General features: G+C 35.8%; 1 protein-coding gene across 1 annotated transcript in view; it reads right to left on the bottom strand.

The window, feature by feature from the left end:
• LOC134674526 (TWiK family of potassium channels protein 9-like) overlaps nt 1-16,140 on the bottom strand; it is a 430,962-nt gene that overhangs the window by 177,565 nt on the left and 237,257 nt on the right. The window contains exon 3 of the mRNA XM_063532628.1: nt 1,911-1,950. The gene's annotated coding sequence lies outside the window, so the exon portion shown is untranslated. The remainder of the gene's footprint in view (nt 1-1,910; nt 1,951-16,140) is intronic.

Genomic DNA, 16,140 nt, shown 5'->3' with positions numbered 1-16,140 from the left:
TTTAATATTAAATACAACATCAATACCCGCGAATAGCGGAAACACGTTCCGCGACTTTTTGTAAGTCGATAGTCGGCTTTTAGCCGTTTTCTTCCCGCTGACAAAACCGAACAATGTTAAATATAATTTTCCTTGTGGTTTTATGTACGGTTTTATCGTGTTTTGAAAATATTTTATACATAAAACTTGCGGTTTTTGTTAATAAAAATATACATTGACAGAAGTTTGTTTACTTTTTACAAGACAGGTGTCAAAGGATTGATTGCCATATAAAATTTAAAATGTTAGTTCCCGTTTCTGCCACGACTCTTCTCTTTCCGCACAGACTCTATTGAATAACCGAGGTTGGCATGGGCGATCTATGAAGCCTCCAGCACAAACAAGTTTTTTTGCCGTTCCTTTGCTTATCTTTATACCTACCCGTGTGGTGTGTTCTTATTTTAAATCTTATTATATTATAAATAAAATAATTAAAATAGATAATGTTAATAAATAAATAATTTAAATAAAATATATAAAGTAATAAAAAAAAAATAAAAAAAAAAATAAAAAAAAAAAAAATAAATAAAATAAATAAAATAAATAAAATAAATAAAATAAATAAAATAAATAAAATAAATAAAATAAATAAAATAAATAAAATAAATAAAATAAATAAAATAAATAAAATAAATAAAATAAATAAAATAAATAAAATAAATAAAATAAATAAAATAAATAAAATAAATAAAATAAATAAAATAAATAAAATAAATAAAATAAATAAAATAAATAAAATAAATAAAATAAATAAAATAAATAAAATAAATAAAATAAATAAAATATATAAAATAAATAAAATAAATACTTCCGGTCCTGTAATAATAAAATTATAGGTCGTCCGTTTAAAACGAATCCTCAGCCCGCAAGTAGCTTCCGAGCCTCGACAATAATGTACTAAAAATGTAGCAAACCAATAAGCAACGGATAATAAAGGTTACCATAACTGAATGAAAACCTGTTGAAAACCCTTAACAATGTTAGGGTTACCGTTTCAATAAGCTTACCATTACAATCAGGTAACCGTATGATAGGGTTACCGAATGATAAGGTAACCGAAACGATTGGGTTACCGAATTGATAGGATTAAGCGTAAAGAGGGGTTTTCCGGTCCTTGCCCTAGGTACATGGTGATGTCTATTTACAGAGAAGCCTACAACGGAATGAGGTAATATAGGTATTAATAGTACAAAGCGGTAAAGTACAAACGACAAATTCGAATGGAAGAAAGAATGAGAGGTCTTTGCCCAGCATTGGGACACTAAAATAGGCTAAGAAAAAAAAGGTATTAATGACTTCTTCTACCTTAATAAGATTTAATTTACTTAGGTCGGATTTTATTAAATTTTGTCGCTGCCCAAAGGTTTATTTCCCCCATTTAGGTCGACGGTGGGAAAAATAGTTATAGGGTCAGGGAAGTGGGTTTTCCAGCAACTTAATAGTCCGTTGCTGTACACCAGCGGTCGGCAACCTGCGGCCCACGGGCCGCATGCGGCTCGTGAACCTGTCACTTGCGGCCCGAGAGCCGCCTTGGCTATTTTGTATGTAATAGTGACAAACGACAATGTCTCATAAAGTCATAAATATTAACAAAGTACGGCCCGCGTCACCTCCGTTAACTACGGCCCTTGGCTGCTAAAAGGTTGCCGACCGCTGCTGTAGACCACTTTTGACCGCCGTGTCATAAAATAAGCTGTTGTAAACCATTATATAAATAATGGGATCCTGGCTAATAAAAAAAAAATCACATTTTTCTGGTTATATTCATACGGTAAAGCAGAGGTTTCAACCGACGATTTTAGACCACTAAACCACTATACACAAGCATAAGTTAAATCCTCAACTCGAATTGTATATAATATAAAACTTACTTTAAAACACCTTCAATTATGGCGAGAGCTCCAAAATTATCTGCAACAAACACATACCGTTGAAATAAACCTTCCATAAAGAAAGAAATAAAGAAGCGAAAATATGATTACCGCATTTATGCCTCATCTAATAAAACCACGCAGAGTTGAAAAAATTCACGAGTGCCGAAATAAGGCTGAACTTTATAGCTGTTTTTAGTCAACACGGAAGCTGATTCTGTATTAACAATTCGATAAGGTTTTTATCTTGTTTTGTACGACCTTGAGTGCCCTGCACCATTAAACGTGAGCCGCTAACGTTGATTAGCCCTCACAAAATGCAATCAAGTCGTCTCACAAGGCATCTTGCTCGCACTTATTGGTGTCGTGTGCGTGAGATGCCTGACAATGGCTAGGATTTATCGAAATAATATCAAAACCTTGTCCATTTTGTTTAATTAATCGGCTTCACGTTGTTTTTTTAAAGGGGCTGTGCCTGCACAAAGTAGCGAGAAAATTCAATGAATATCATTTGGACTTGATTGATTTTTTTTTGAGAACTTAATTTATTTTCAAACAAGTTATATACAGTGGTATTACTAAAAGAAATTAATAACTAGCTTAAATTTAAAATAGGCCCTTGAGGCATTGTACCAAGGATGCTGGTGGCATTTCCTCGCTGTATCGCAATGCTGATACTTTGTGCGAGCTCTTCGGTCACCAGTTACGTTAACCTTGTATATTTAATTATCTTATTAAACTATTTTAGCACGCAATTAAACACCATGGCCGCTCAAATCTGATGGCGACTGCATGTGCAAGTGCTATTAGAGTGAATTGAATTTGTACAAGATTAAGACATACAGAATACAGACTGAATATTGCGGCGTAATACAATTCACCGTGTTGCAGCAGTCGTAAAGTACAGGATTAAAGCGCTGCCACACGACGCGTTAGTATCATAATTTTGACCCCAAGCAAGTAGCGAGTTTCTCGAGCCTGGGAAATGTACTGTTTTAGTATTACCTATTTATTGTTATAAGTTTTTGTTTGACAGATATGTTAGTTTATATCATTGAATAATTTTACAGTTTAAACTCGTTTGTTTTTAGTCACTTACGCGACTCAATCAATGTTCGTATGTCTCACGACAATTTAAATTCGATTAGTTCATATTAGTTTGTTTTGGTAACTAGTTTCCATAAAACATGACTGTTTAAAATAAATACGAAATTAAAGCACAACTTCTAAGTTGCTAATATCGTTTTTAATGTCATTTACCTTTCCAGATTTGTTTATTTAATTTATTTTAAGATAATCTTAAAATTTGATATTATTACAAAACAGTTTAATATTGCGGATAACAGAAGCCAACGTACTGCAGAAAATCGTAAAGTAGAAGATTAAGGCAGTGTCGCACTGCGCGTTAGGATCATAAGTTAAAACTTGATTGCGTTTTACAGTGCATAGACTGGAACTTGCAGAATAATTTGGTTTACGATACACGAGTAAAATTAAATTTTACATATCTTCATTCTTAACTCTAAGTTCTTAACAACATAAAGTTTACAATAATCGATATTAAACTTTCGTGAGACATATTTTAAATTGTTTAAGTATACGACAACGGAACATGTCGCCAATAGCGACTAAAAATTCAAGTGAGTGAAACCGTTGTCGTATAAACAACATAAAATTTTCACGAATTGAAACTGTAATGAGTAATCATACTAACATTAAGCTAATTTAGCTTAACAAGTTTTCTTTTAAGCCGTATTTTTTTTTGACATATATGTACGTCATTGTTAGTTTGCGAATTTTAAAATAGAGGTAGTGCGTAATAATAAGACTCACTTTTTCTAGACTTCTCTACAATAGCCCAGTCTCATTGTCCATCCAAACTTCAATCCATAGACCGGTATACTATTCACTTTTTCTGCAATAGTCCCAATGCCTGCTGCGACCGGTTCATGGGTGTTTATTGTTGCGCCTGTGAACGGGTTCCAGCAGGCGTTCTACATGACATTAAAGCTCTCCAAGGGGCCTCTACGTGTTGGATCTATATCCCCACGCAAGCCTATCAAAAGACCGGGATTTGTAGGCCCGTGAATTCCAAAATGGAGACTCACAACTTAAGACGACTTACTTAAGACGTAGTACAAAATAAGTTATTTGGCACTTTACATAGGTATTCTCGGGATTAGGTTGCCAAAGCGGAGATTAAATATGAAAATTGTACAAGTTAAATGCCAAAACCTTATGTACGAGTAACATTTTTAGCAAATACCATAGAAAAAATTCCCTTGAAATATTTAATAATTCAGGCATCTTCTCTTTTGCTATTATAATGCTTAGAAATATTAAAACTAGCATGGCAAGCTACAAAGACCTTACAGAAATGAAAATAAACTAAAGTGAATTCTAGTACATGATAAAATTCCAGTATATAGCGGTAAAAAGGATAGCGAATGCCTCATTTTGATCACGTACCGCGAATCAGCGGAGCCCAAGGCCATTAATAGAATAATGTGGGTAGTTTTAGCTACGGTATCACTTTTGGAGGTTATATTTTATTAGTACCCAGCCTCTTATAATAGAATAAAGAATACTTATTAAGTTAAAGATGTTTAATAAAATAAAAGGTTATTACGGACTATGTATCAAGTATGTACAATAAAATAGGTACATTGTTTGATTTGGGGGAGGAATTCAGTGATCTTTGACCTATCAAAGCCACTATACATAGATCTTAGGTACTCTATCAAACATTCCCAATCAATAGTAATATGTATATGAATGTATTTTAACCTGTTTACACACATTGCTGCATTTCTGAACTAATTTTAATATGAGACATTCTGAATTACGGATTTACCCGGATACACCTTTCCATTATCTTACACCTTGGGGCGGTGAAAAGAGCGTTTGAGGGAAAACCGATAGGACGCCGCCCGGTCGGTCGACCTAGGTACTTATCAATGGACTGATGTGGTGGCGCTGATCTTCGCGAGCTCCAGCCGGCCTAGCCAAGGTTACAATCGCTATCGACAACGAAAAGCTTTATGTCTCTCTATCACTCTTCCATATTAGTGTGACAGTGACAGTTGCGTTTCGATCGCTACGGAGCGTGAGCGATTGGCATCTGATCTTGGCTACGCGGCCAGGTTGGGAACTGGCGAGAAGTAGCACAGGACCGGGATCAGTGGCGAGCAGTCGTGTTGGAGGCCAAAACACACTTTGGGTTGCTGCGCCAAAGGAATAAGTAAGTATCTTACAACTTACAATCAAAAACCTAAAGAACACATACAATTCTAAGGAATAACAAGCGATTAAAAACCAAACAATCATGAGATCCAATCACAATTCACCGACATTGCACCCACTCATGAGTTCGCACGAAGTTCAGCCGTAAACTTAGTTACGTTCCGCATACGTCCAGTAAATCAGACCAGTTCATAACCGTGTCTTTGCCGTAACGAGCGCGGCTGAGAATTTAATTGTCCAACTTTCCAGCTTTATGCAGTTCCATGTTTAATGGCAGTCGGCGGGTTGACACGTAGAGAGCGGTGGGTTACATGAGGAGCAAATATTTAGTTCCGACAAAAAAAACGGAACTGAAAAAAAAAATGAATTCAAACTTGATTTACACTGTTACTAGATACCTACATATTAACCTCCCTTACTTATTATATATATTAATCCCCGTGTGTTGCACTGCTATTTATGTCGAAATAATTTTGATTCTTAGGGTTCCGTACCTCAAAAGAACAAAACGGAACCCTTATAGGATCACTTTGTTTTTTGATTTAAGGCTTCTTCACTTTACAGAGCCAAAGCAAAAGTAAAAAAATATTGTATAGTTAAAAAATATTGTAACCCAACCACAGTATATTTTTTCGTCTAGTACCTACTTACCTACCTCTAAATTTCTTCCATTTTAGAAGTCCATGGAAAATGTAGCTGATATTTATCAGGGCTAAATTAACAAACAATCGGTTGATCCTTTTTTCGCCAAATTTTAGATAAAACATAAGCAGTCAAAGTGTAAACAATTAAACATACACGTGCCTATACGGCATATAGGCACGTGCCGTATACACATGAATGGGGGTTCTTTTATAGCCGTATGTATACCTAACATTGACTGGTACCAATAATAACACTTATGTTTTCCTTGCCGCGTTCGAGTAAAAAGGATAATCCTATTTTCCCGAAAATAAAAGAAAAACATGAAAAAGGTTTACCTGCGTGATGAAAATATTTTGCTCATCTTTGATTAGATTGAAAAACACCCACAACCCACATTTTAATTGGTAATTTGATAACGCAATTAGGCATCAGTTCTCTATTCCGCTTTGACATTGTTTGTTGTTTAAATAACAAATATCAGATGACGATTTCTGTAAGGCGTATGGGCTTGAGATTTAATAATTTAATTTTCATCCTACGATGCCTCTGCCTACCTTTTAATCTTTTTTGTGTGACAACCACAAGGCAGGAGAAGAAAATTTAATTTTATGAAAATCACTTTTATGATGGTGTGTCATAGACATCATATTGCAAATTGGAATAATTGATTATACTTACTTCATATTATAAAGCGAAAGTAACTCTGTCTGTTTATTTGCCAGGTACGTTTCACGCTTTGAAAGGTTATAACCTATTTAGATGAAATATATATTTCATCATAATATGGGGATATTTTTACAATATGGGACTTTTCCTGAAATAAATATTATTCGTTCATTCATTATGGAGATTCCCGTCCACATTGGAAGTGACATTTTTATCTTCACCACTTTTTTTTTTTTTTTTATTATGAATGGGCTTACTCATGGCCACAGACTAGCCGAGGCGTAGACGTGGCCTACGATGGAGCGAGCTCGCCCAGAAGGTGCCTGTTCACTCTTGATTTGAAGGTTGCCGGGTTATAAGAACACGGAAATATAGACGCCGGCAAGGAATTCCATTCCTTGGCAGTGCGCATAAGAAAAGTAGAAGCAAAGCGCTTCGTGCGAATTGGTGGAATATCTACCAAGTAAGGATGGAAACCGGCCGTGCGTCTAAAAGTTCGATGGTAGAATGGGGACGGTGGAATAAGCTCGTGTAGCTCTTGGGCACACTCCCCGAAGTGCAACCTGTAGAATACCGACAGGCTGGCGACTTTCCGCCACTTAGATGGTTGGCAATCCTGAACCTTCTATTCCCATTCGTAAAAAAGTTAGAGCCCTAGAGAAGAACACACGATATTTTTTATCACAAAAATCACCATTATATGCTAACGAAGTTTTGGTGGAAGAGTAAATCAGCAAAACTTATATTTTTGCCATGATACGAGTATGTACCTAAGCATCGCGAAAATCTATTTTTACAATTTTCTGTCAAAATTGCTTGGTACATATCTAGTCTAAGTTTGAAAAGGTCTCCAGTGTGTCCTCAGCCTAATGCTGCACATTATGAACTGAACTTAAAACTAGAGTTCGTCTTACGTTGAAATATTTTTATGAACTCCTATTATTTTAACGGGAGATATGAAGAAAATTCTTAATTCTTGGAATTTATGTACTCAATTGTGTAGCCTCCTGATGTCCCGAATATTTGAGCTTAAGAGCCATCCAATAAATCGTTCCTTAGAAAAATAATAATTTGTTTTTGTATTTTGTGTAAAGTATCAAAATTAATTACATAAATCTAATAAACTAACAGATTAGCTAAGAATTAATTCTATGCTAAATATTTTGTCGATGATGATTTCAAGTTGAGGAAAGTTTGTATTTTAAAAGACCTAGGTCATTTAAAGGTCTGATACGATGACTTTTATGTGTTAGAAGAATTCGGTGCTTTCTGTTATAGTTTAACTTTATTTTACAGTAAACTTTTTGTTTTCTTTAAATTTCGTCTTTTATGCATAAATTTATTTGGTCTTTAAAAAATGAATTTTTATTTACAAGAAGTCGTGTATAATTTTAATAGCTAACGTTTCTCGTTTTGATCTCCACTTTAGTTAACTTCAAAAATTTCAAAATAATTATCTTTAAATTTCAAAAATATATAATTGTTTCGCAATGCTTGTGCGCCAAAATGTTTGAGACGCACAATCGCACATGCCACGCGAGCAGTGTGCCGTCACTCATAAGGATCTGTTTGTTACAACGCCCACGCGGACGTCTACGCACACGCAGCAGGTGTGCACAGGCCTTACAACTCACACTTCGTATACCTATATTAATAATTTATCTAAGACTAAATGATAACCCAACTCCATAGCTAAGTGCCCGCTGGTATTGTTCATATTATTGTAACCTTTGTCCGCGCTATTTGCACCGCCATTGTGTCTCGCTCAGCGATATTTTGTTCGCGGCTGTGGAGATATCTGCCTTTATTGTACTACTTATCTTGGGTGAAAGCTTTATATTTCGTGCGGTTCTTATATATTATGAAGGTTATCTCAATCATTTTCATTCCGTGTAGGTAGGTACATATAAACACACATATACACAACCACATGCCTGAGTTTCTCTTGTTATAAGTACCTACATAAATGTTTTCCCGCAATTAAAACTTTTCTTATTATACTAAAGTTCTGTAAAGTATTGTTATTGGCATATTGGTGTCAAATTATAAATAAAATCCACCACCATTTCACCACCACCACTATTTCCACCATTTGCACTTCTTATTTTATGTGCAATAAAGTGTAAATCAATAAATAAAATCCACCAGTGGTCAACTATTATAAACTAGTAGGGCATGACTACTACAAGTATATTAACACACAGATTCATTCATAGAGCTCATTTACTTGGCTAACCAGACAGAAAATTTCGGTGCTAACAGGTATTTCATTCTATCCAACTGTGTCCCTTCCAAATTACATCCACTAGCCACTTAAAAGCAATTTAAACATGTTAATACACCGAACGCAAATATTATTCCTGACCACGCATTAAACTGTCCGGAACACGCATCTGGCACGTTCGCAGTAAACTCCCGAAATACACCTTTATTGAACCTGTTAAATCCGTAATTGAAATTCCCATTAATTGGAAAAAGCGATGAATGTGAAATCTCATTAAGTTTAGTATACGGATATAAAACTATCCGACCGTGGAGAACCGAGGCAAATTAATCGGTTTGGCGAAAAACTATTGGTCGTAAAGCTTGCGACGACGTTGTGTTTGTGGGTGGATGTTTTAATTTTGCGAGACAATGTCAATATAGTATGCCTTGCTCAGAATATACTTAACTATTCTGAGCAAGAGATACTACGTAGTACCTTACCTTTAAGTAACCTTAAAGGTACAACTTAAATATGAACCAAGCTGCCCAGGATTAAAGTCAGCGGAACGATAGTTACTATTGTGTCTCTAGTATAGCTTGCGTCTAAAGAAGGCTGTACAAAGCAGTTCGAAGGAATCAATTTATTTCCGAAATGAATTGATTCCTTTTTACGAAAATGCTTTTCAGAAATAAACCCATGTTAAAGTTTTGAAAGTAAGCATTTTTTTTTCATCGACAACGACAAAAGCTATTGTTATAAAACTAAAGTCCTCATCAAGCGCGCAAAACTAAAACTCATTCATTTCATTACAATAATGACGTAGCAACGGAAAAACGATGCAATGAAAACGTTGGTTTGATGGAAAAATATACGAATCGAGAAAAAAAGGGCAAAAAATAATGGCGCCAATGCAATTAACAATCGGAATGACTCGCGAGTGCCGAGGGACTCACGGACGGGCATTATGACGAGCATTCGCTTTATTACTATCGTTTATTTGATGAGCAAACAAATATATTGCGCATCAGTTATATCAAACATCGCTTTAGCATTTGTCTTACTAATGTTTAAGCTTAATTATCACTGTGGAGTCGCTCGCTTGTATTCACACGGGATTGTTATGCCATTTAGGAATCATGCTAAATTCGAAATTCTATAGCGTAAGTATTGAACAACCAATTCAGCTAGGACCCTAAATGGCGCAATAATCGCGGAGCGTGATGGTACATGTTATATTATTAAAATACGTAAGCTGGTAGAGTGAAGACCTTGCGAAGAGTCGCGCCTAACAAGGAAGCCAAAAATGCGTTGGTATGATGATATGAAAAGAACAGCTGGATCGAAATGGGTACATATTTAGAGCGCAAAATGACCAGAATGGCAAAAACTGAAGGAGGTCTAAATATCTAAGAATTAAAAGGAGAAAGAGATGGAGAGTGTGAGAAGGAATTTAATGAAATTCTACCTATCCCGTTCAATCACCGGACATTCATTAGTGGGAAATGCCTTTAAGAAATACTAAAAGGAATGAAATTTTTAGCAGTCTTCGATTTATTCGCTGATATAACATCTTAGCAAGATTAAATAGGCTACTACGTAATACGCTCTCAGGACTGGGCTCTGTCTTCACCCATTAGGTGAGAACAGGATAAACCGCTGGTTTAGTTGTAAGCGAACATTTACGAGCCCTGATGCATATGTTTTCGTCAGGTGACGTTTTTGAGGTTCTCGCGTTTGTTCAAAAATAATGTTTTTGTTTAAAAACTACTAATATTTAATGCTTATACTAATGTAATTTAATTTTATATGGTAATACTCTGCAATAACTAAATCCAAATACAAGAAATACCGTTTGTACTGAAAGAAAAAAAAAATGATTTTTTTTTTTTGACGGGTTGGATTACAACATATGTGAAAAGGGCTATTACCAAGGAAAGCAATAGGGCTCTGCCAATGTACTGAGAATTTTGTTTCGAGCCCATGCATGCAGCAGTGCTGTAAGAGAGGACAATATGATTTGGACAACGTTTTTGAAAAGTCCTTTTTTTCAGCAATAAAAGTCTCATGCAATTTTATTATACGATCAAAATAAACTATAATAAACATTGCTATTATGGTTCCCATTACTGGGTCATTATATGTTCATGTGTAAAATTTATTAAAATAAACAAAATTGTTGCGCGGAACTAGACAAAATCATTTGCATCGGGGCTCGTATTGAATTGATGCAATGAAATCTAACTTAAGTTGGCTACTTATTTAACACTCTAAACTTGGTAATTCTAATTCACGACGTTTTCTACAGATAAAAAAAAGCAATTATCATATTTATCATAAAGCTTTTACTTGAATCCCATACCTAGGTCTCAGCTAAAACTAAAATAAATATTTTACCTGTGACAAAACTAAAAGATCATTATAAAATATTAACCACCGTTTTTTCAATAATATTTTAGAAATACAATAATTTCACTTTATAATTTTCATGTCTGACGCAGGGCCCGTGTGTCGTGTAAGTAAATATTGGAAATAACAAACGTGGCGTTCTAATACGTGTAACGAACTTTGTAATCCACTGTTGCACGGTACGTGACTCCGGAATGCTATCATTTTACGCAGTTCGTTACTTCAAAAGGACTGAAATAAATTATTTTATTTTATTATTTTATTTATTCAGAACACATACAGTCATATAAGATACATTATGTCAGAGGTGCGTAATACGCACATAAATCTTAATACTAAAAAGACCTGGAGGTTCATGAAATATACATGTAACTGAAAATTGGTATACAATCGGTACAAGCATAAGCCCAAGGTAGGATACATACAACAAGAAGCAAGAATAACTCATTAATAATTACAGTAAAAAGTCGGAATAATAATAATAATTACAGCGAGGGTCAAGAAATAAAATATATAAAATTCTGAAAATTGCGCAGTACAGAAAAATAAATAAATAATAATCTAAGATTCACTTGCACCATCCCACTAAACCGGAGTTAACCGGTTAAACCGTTAACCCAGTATCGACTGTACCTACTGGTAATCATGGTAACTCCAGATTTAACCGGTTAACCCCGGGTTAGTAAATGGTGCAATCCCTAAGCGGATTGTGGCCTCGAATGTCCAATTCCTCGAATGTCCATTTTCCTCGAATGTCCAATTCCTCGAACGTCCATTTAACCCGAAAGTCCAATCCACATTAGAACGACTAAGGGTAACATTCTATTTCTACCCGCAACTGCACTACTGGTACTGAACGCGTCGCTGTTACTGTCAATTTCCATAGTAAAATGAACAGTAGTGCAGCTGCGGTTGGAAATGGACTGTCACCTTAATGTTTGTCGCTGCCACTGCTACGACAATGGCAAGATGAATGAAATATTTTAGTGTATTAATTTCTTGAAAAGATCTGTTTTATTTGTGCATAATATGGCACTCTTAGCACTCAACACGACAACATAGGATATACTGCTATGGGGCTGTCCATAAATTACGTCATCGTTTTTTGACGATTTTTAACCCTTCCCCCTCCCCTAAAATCATCCAAAAATCATGCTTCGAATAAACCCGTTTCCTCCTACGTCATGCTACCATCATCCGATGTCCAGAGCCCCCCCTAATTCATGAATAGCCCCTATAGGGATTGACATTAATATGGGCGAATATTAGTTGCTGTAGGAGGATGTTTGATTGATCCTTATAATTGAATTAGATACCAATAACATGAGACTTCCATATTTATAGCTATCTAAGTATACAAATCAGACTTGCAGTTTTGAATGGAAATTAACCTTGTTTAATATTTTAATGTCTCTACGAAACTAGATGATCTTTTAACACAGTTTAAAATAAATGTTTTCCTTCATTAACCATAAAAAGAATCCTTTTCACAGAAGGCGACATTGAAAAATAAACGGTCTGCATCATTCATGAAGGAAGGTGGTTGATAAATGCGAGCCCTAAATCACAGGTGATGTGCACCGGGTACCGAGAATTTATTTACTGAGCTGACTTTGTGTAATTAGATTTTTAACGATGACTCACGGTACAAAGTGTTAAAGCGTCTGGTACAAGTCAAGGAACAATCAACAAGAAAGCCGCTCTCAAAATTAAAAAAAATATAAGTTGTGAAGCTTATTCGCGGACGGTCTAGGACGCAAAATGACTACTGTAACATTTTGCCTATATCGCTTTTAGTCTACATTGCGAACGGTCCAGAACGCAAAATGCCTTCTGTTCTCTTTACGTTAGCGCTGTCGATGGAGCCCCGCTGCCGCGGGGCTCCTATTCTGTGTGGTTTGGCCTTCGGCCATTTGAAGATAACTGACGAATCTAACCTACCTGTGTGATATAAAAAAGTAGTCATTTTGCGTTCTAGACCATTCGCGATGTAGACTAAAAGTGATATAGGCAAAATATTACACTAGTCATTTTGCGTTCTAGACCGTCCGCGACTATACCAGTTGTGACTGCGTTACTGTGTTAATCTGTATCTCTCTGAATCTGTCTGTGTGTTTATGTGCTGTGTGTGTGTGTGTGTGTGTGTGTCAGTGTGTGTGCATGTGTATATATGTGCGTGCGCGGTGTGTGTGTGTGTGTGTGTGTGTGTGTGTGACATATTAGCGTTTCGTTCGCTACGGAGCGTAAACGATTGACATCTCGGCTAGGCACCCTGTTATTGAATAAATTAATAACGAAACTTGTCGAGCAATTTTAGTCTTTAAAACCGAGCGTCAGATTCCCACGGGAGATTTGTGTTTATAAATAAGACCTGATATTATTTAGAATGATAAAGCATTTAATTATATTCCCAAGGGCTTACTTAAATTTCATTCAGTTGAGCACTTTCCCTCGAGCTCATGAAACAAAGGAAAGTCAAAGACCTAAGACTAAAACCTAAGACACGCCTACTTTTTTTTTTCGCATCGCCACAGTTAGGTATCTAACATTATTTACAATATTCTTTAGTTTTTTGTTAGGTACGGGAGAAACTTCTCCCCAATATAAATCTAACGCAAAAAGACAAGAAACCTAAGAACGTAAGGGTTTCTAGATATATTAGCTGTTCGAAACGTCGTGATCTTGGACACCTTTATTCCATAATTCATGAACATTAGTCCTTCAGGAGGCAACGTAAGACGCTGTAGTAACTATAAGTACCTATATACACAGTAGTACAGTGTGATTCACAAAACGTAACCAAGAAAAATCTACCGCGGATGGGAGTATCGAGACAAACCTTACTTATACTTACTTTTGTAATTAAGTTTAGATATTGTGTTGTATTTAACTCAATAAATAAAAAATAATATTTTCTGATACTCGTAATGTTACTTGTGCTTTTACTGTAAGATAAATAAATGTATGAAATAATAATGAGTTCAGATTTCGAGGAAATCGTTAACAACATAAAACATCCGGTCATCCGATGGTTTGATATTCCGTCACAAGGGATGGGATGTTTGGGCAACACACATATATATGTACGCATACACATATATAAAGTAAACCCCTTAAACAAAAATTAATTACTACACCTTATAAAACAAAATCCCCGCGTCTGTCTGTTTGTATGTTCGCAATAAACTCAAAATCTACTGGACGGATTTTCATGAGGTTTTCACCTATCATAGAGTGATTCTTGAGGAAGATTTTGGCGTATAATTTGTTAACCCGTGCGAAGCCGGGTGCGGGTAGCTAATATTTGATAAAAATCCTGATTTATGTCTGAATGTACGAGTGCGTTTGTCCTTCTTGGGCTAGCTCTAATTGGTCATTTATTCTACGGATATTACTTACCTAAAGTGTCATTCTCTGGAACTTGCTTATTATTTAAACAAAAGTCTATAGTAAATTCATAATTCAGAGACAATTTCAATATGGCGGTTTGTTTACATAGTTAGCAAGTTCCATAGAATGATACTTTATAGTTAGATTATACGCTATAAAGAATGACGCTGAAAAACTAGAAGAAATCGGCTATAATATTACTAAATATATCAATGCTGTAGAAATTCAAGATGGCGGTTGCCTGGAGCGGCAAGTAATAAGATTACTTACGGGGGTCGTACCCGATACTAAGTTATTGAAATTGCTATTGAAGCAGCTTCCCCGATACAGGTTGGAGTATCTCTATTGTGCATTAATATTGTCAATATTTCAAAGAAAAAATGTAGTTAATAAATTCATGTTCCAATTTTCTGATATTTTTACCTACAATGACACAAGTGGAATAAGTTATCCAGTATCTTAGCTGAGCGCCAATATGCTACACTATTTGTGTTTTACCTAGTTAATACGTAAGTTAAAAGACAGTCAGGTGAATCGATTGTTATTGAGCCGTACCTACCGAAGGTGCCAACATGGCCCTATTAAGACACCTTGTAGGCCCCCGCCAGGTGACAAAGATGACAATCAGTACTTCGACAAACGTCAAACTGAAAGTAAATGTACAGTATAAAGTGAAAATTTTACTATTCGTAATTTTTTCTAGAAATTATTGGAGAAGTAAAGAAATGTAAATTGTTGGGCTGTAGAAATCCCTTTTTTTGTAATATTTTAATTTATTTAAAAAACAAAGATTCTGTAAGTAGATAATAAAAGTGTATGTACAGTCGCAATCAGATATATCGGAGCGGCCAAAGTATTCACAATATCTGAACACGCACTCTAACGCCTTGACAATATGGGCATGTTCTGATATATGTGAGCGCCTTGGCCGCTCCAATATATCTGATGGCTACTGTACCGGAAAGAAAGATGCTATAACAAGTCACGTGAGCATTTTCGTACAGTCAGCAGCAGAAGTTGCTAGGCGGGCGAGGTGTTCAAAATTACCTTGACGCGCTCTTATTCTCTTAACAATAAAGTCGCGTCAAGATCATTTTGAACATAATGAAATAATACGACTTTTGAGGAAAAAACAAAAAGAATATATTATAAAAACTTAAATGAAGATTAACATGAAACGTTACTAGCCGCGTACATATGGCAAGAGACTCCTAAAGGTCAAGATTGACTACATGCGCGCTGCGTCGTGTTGCGTGTAATAAATAAGCAGGCGCTTATGTTTGTGGCCTATTTCCAACACCCTCCTCTGGGCACAAACCCATTGCCATTGAAAATGTCTGATGCTTCGGCCGGTGCAGCCCCTTGGTGAGAACATCGGCCAACATATCTTGAGTGCTTTTGTAGCGAACGGAGATTTGTTTGTTGGTTATACGCTCCCTCACAAAATGGTAGCGTATGTCGATGTGCTTGCTTCTGGCGTGGTAAATGTCATCGCCTGAAATGCTAATAGCACTTTGATTATCGCAAAACATGACAATTGGTATACCTGACATGGTGGGCCAAAAATCTTCCTCCAATTGTTTGAGCCAGATGGCTTCTTGTGTTGCAGTAGCTAGTGACATATACTCCGCCTCAGTGCTCGATAGAGCTATTGTGGGCTGCCTTTTAGAGCAC

The sequence above is a fragment of the Cydia fagiglandana genome, chromosome 20 (genome assembly GCF_963556715.1).
Source record: "Cydia fagiglandana chromosome 20, ilCydFagi1.1, whole genome shotgun sequence".
In the NCBI taxonomy this organism is placed as follows: domain Eukaryota; kingdom Metazoa; phylum Arthropoda; class Insecta; order Lepidoptera; family Tortricidae; genus Cydia; species Cydia fagiglandana.
This window is presented reverse-complemented; position numbering and strand designations above follow the sequence as displayed.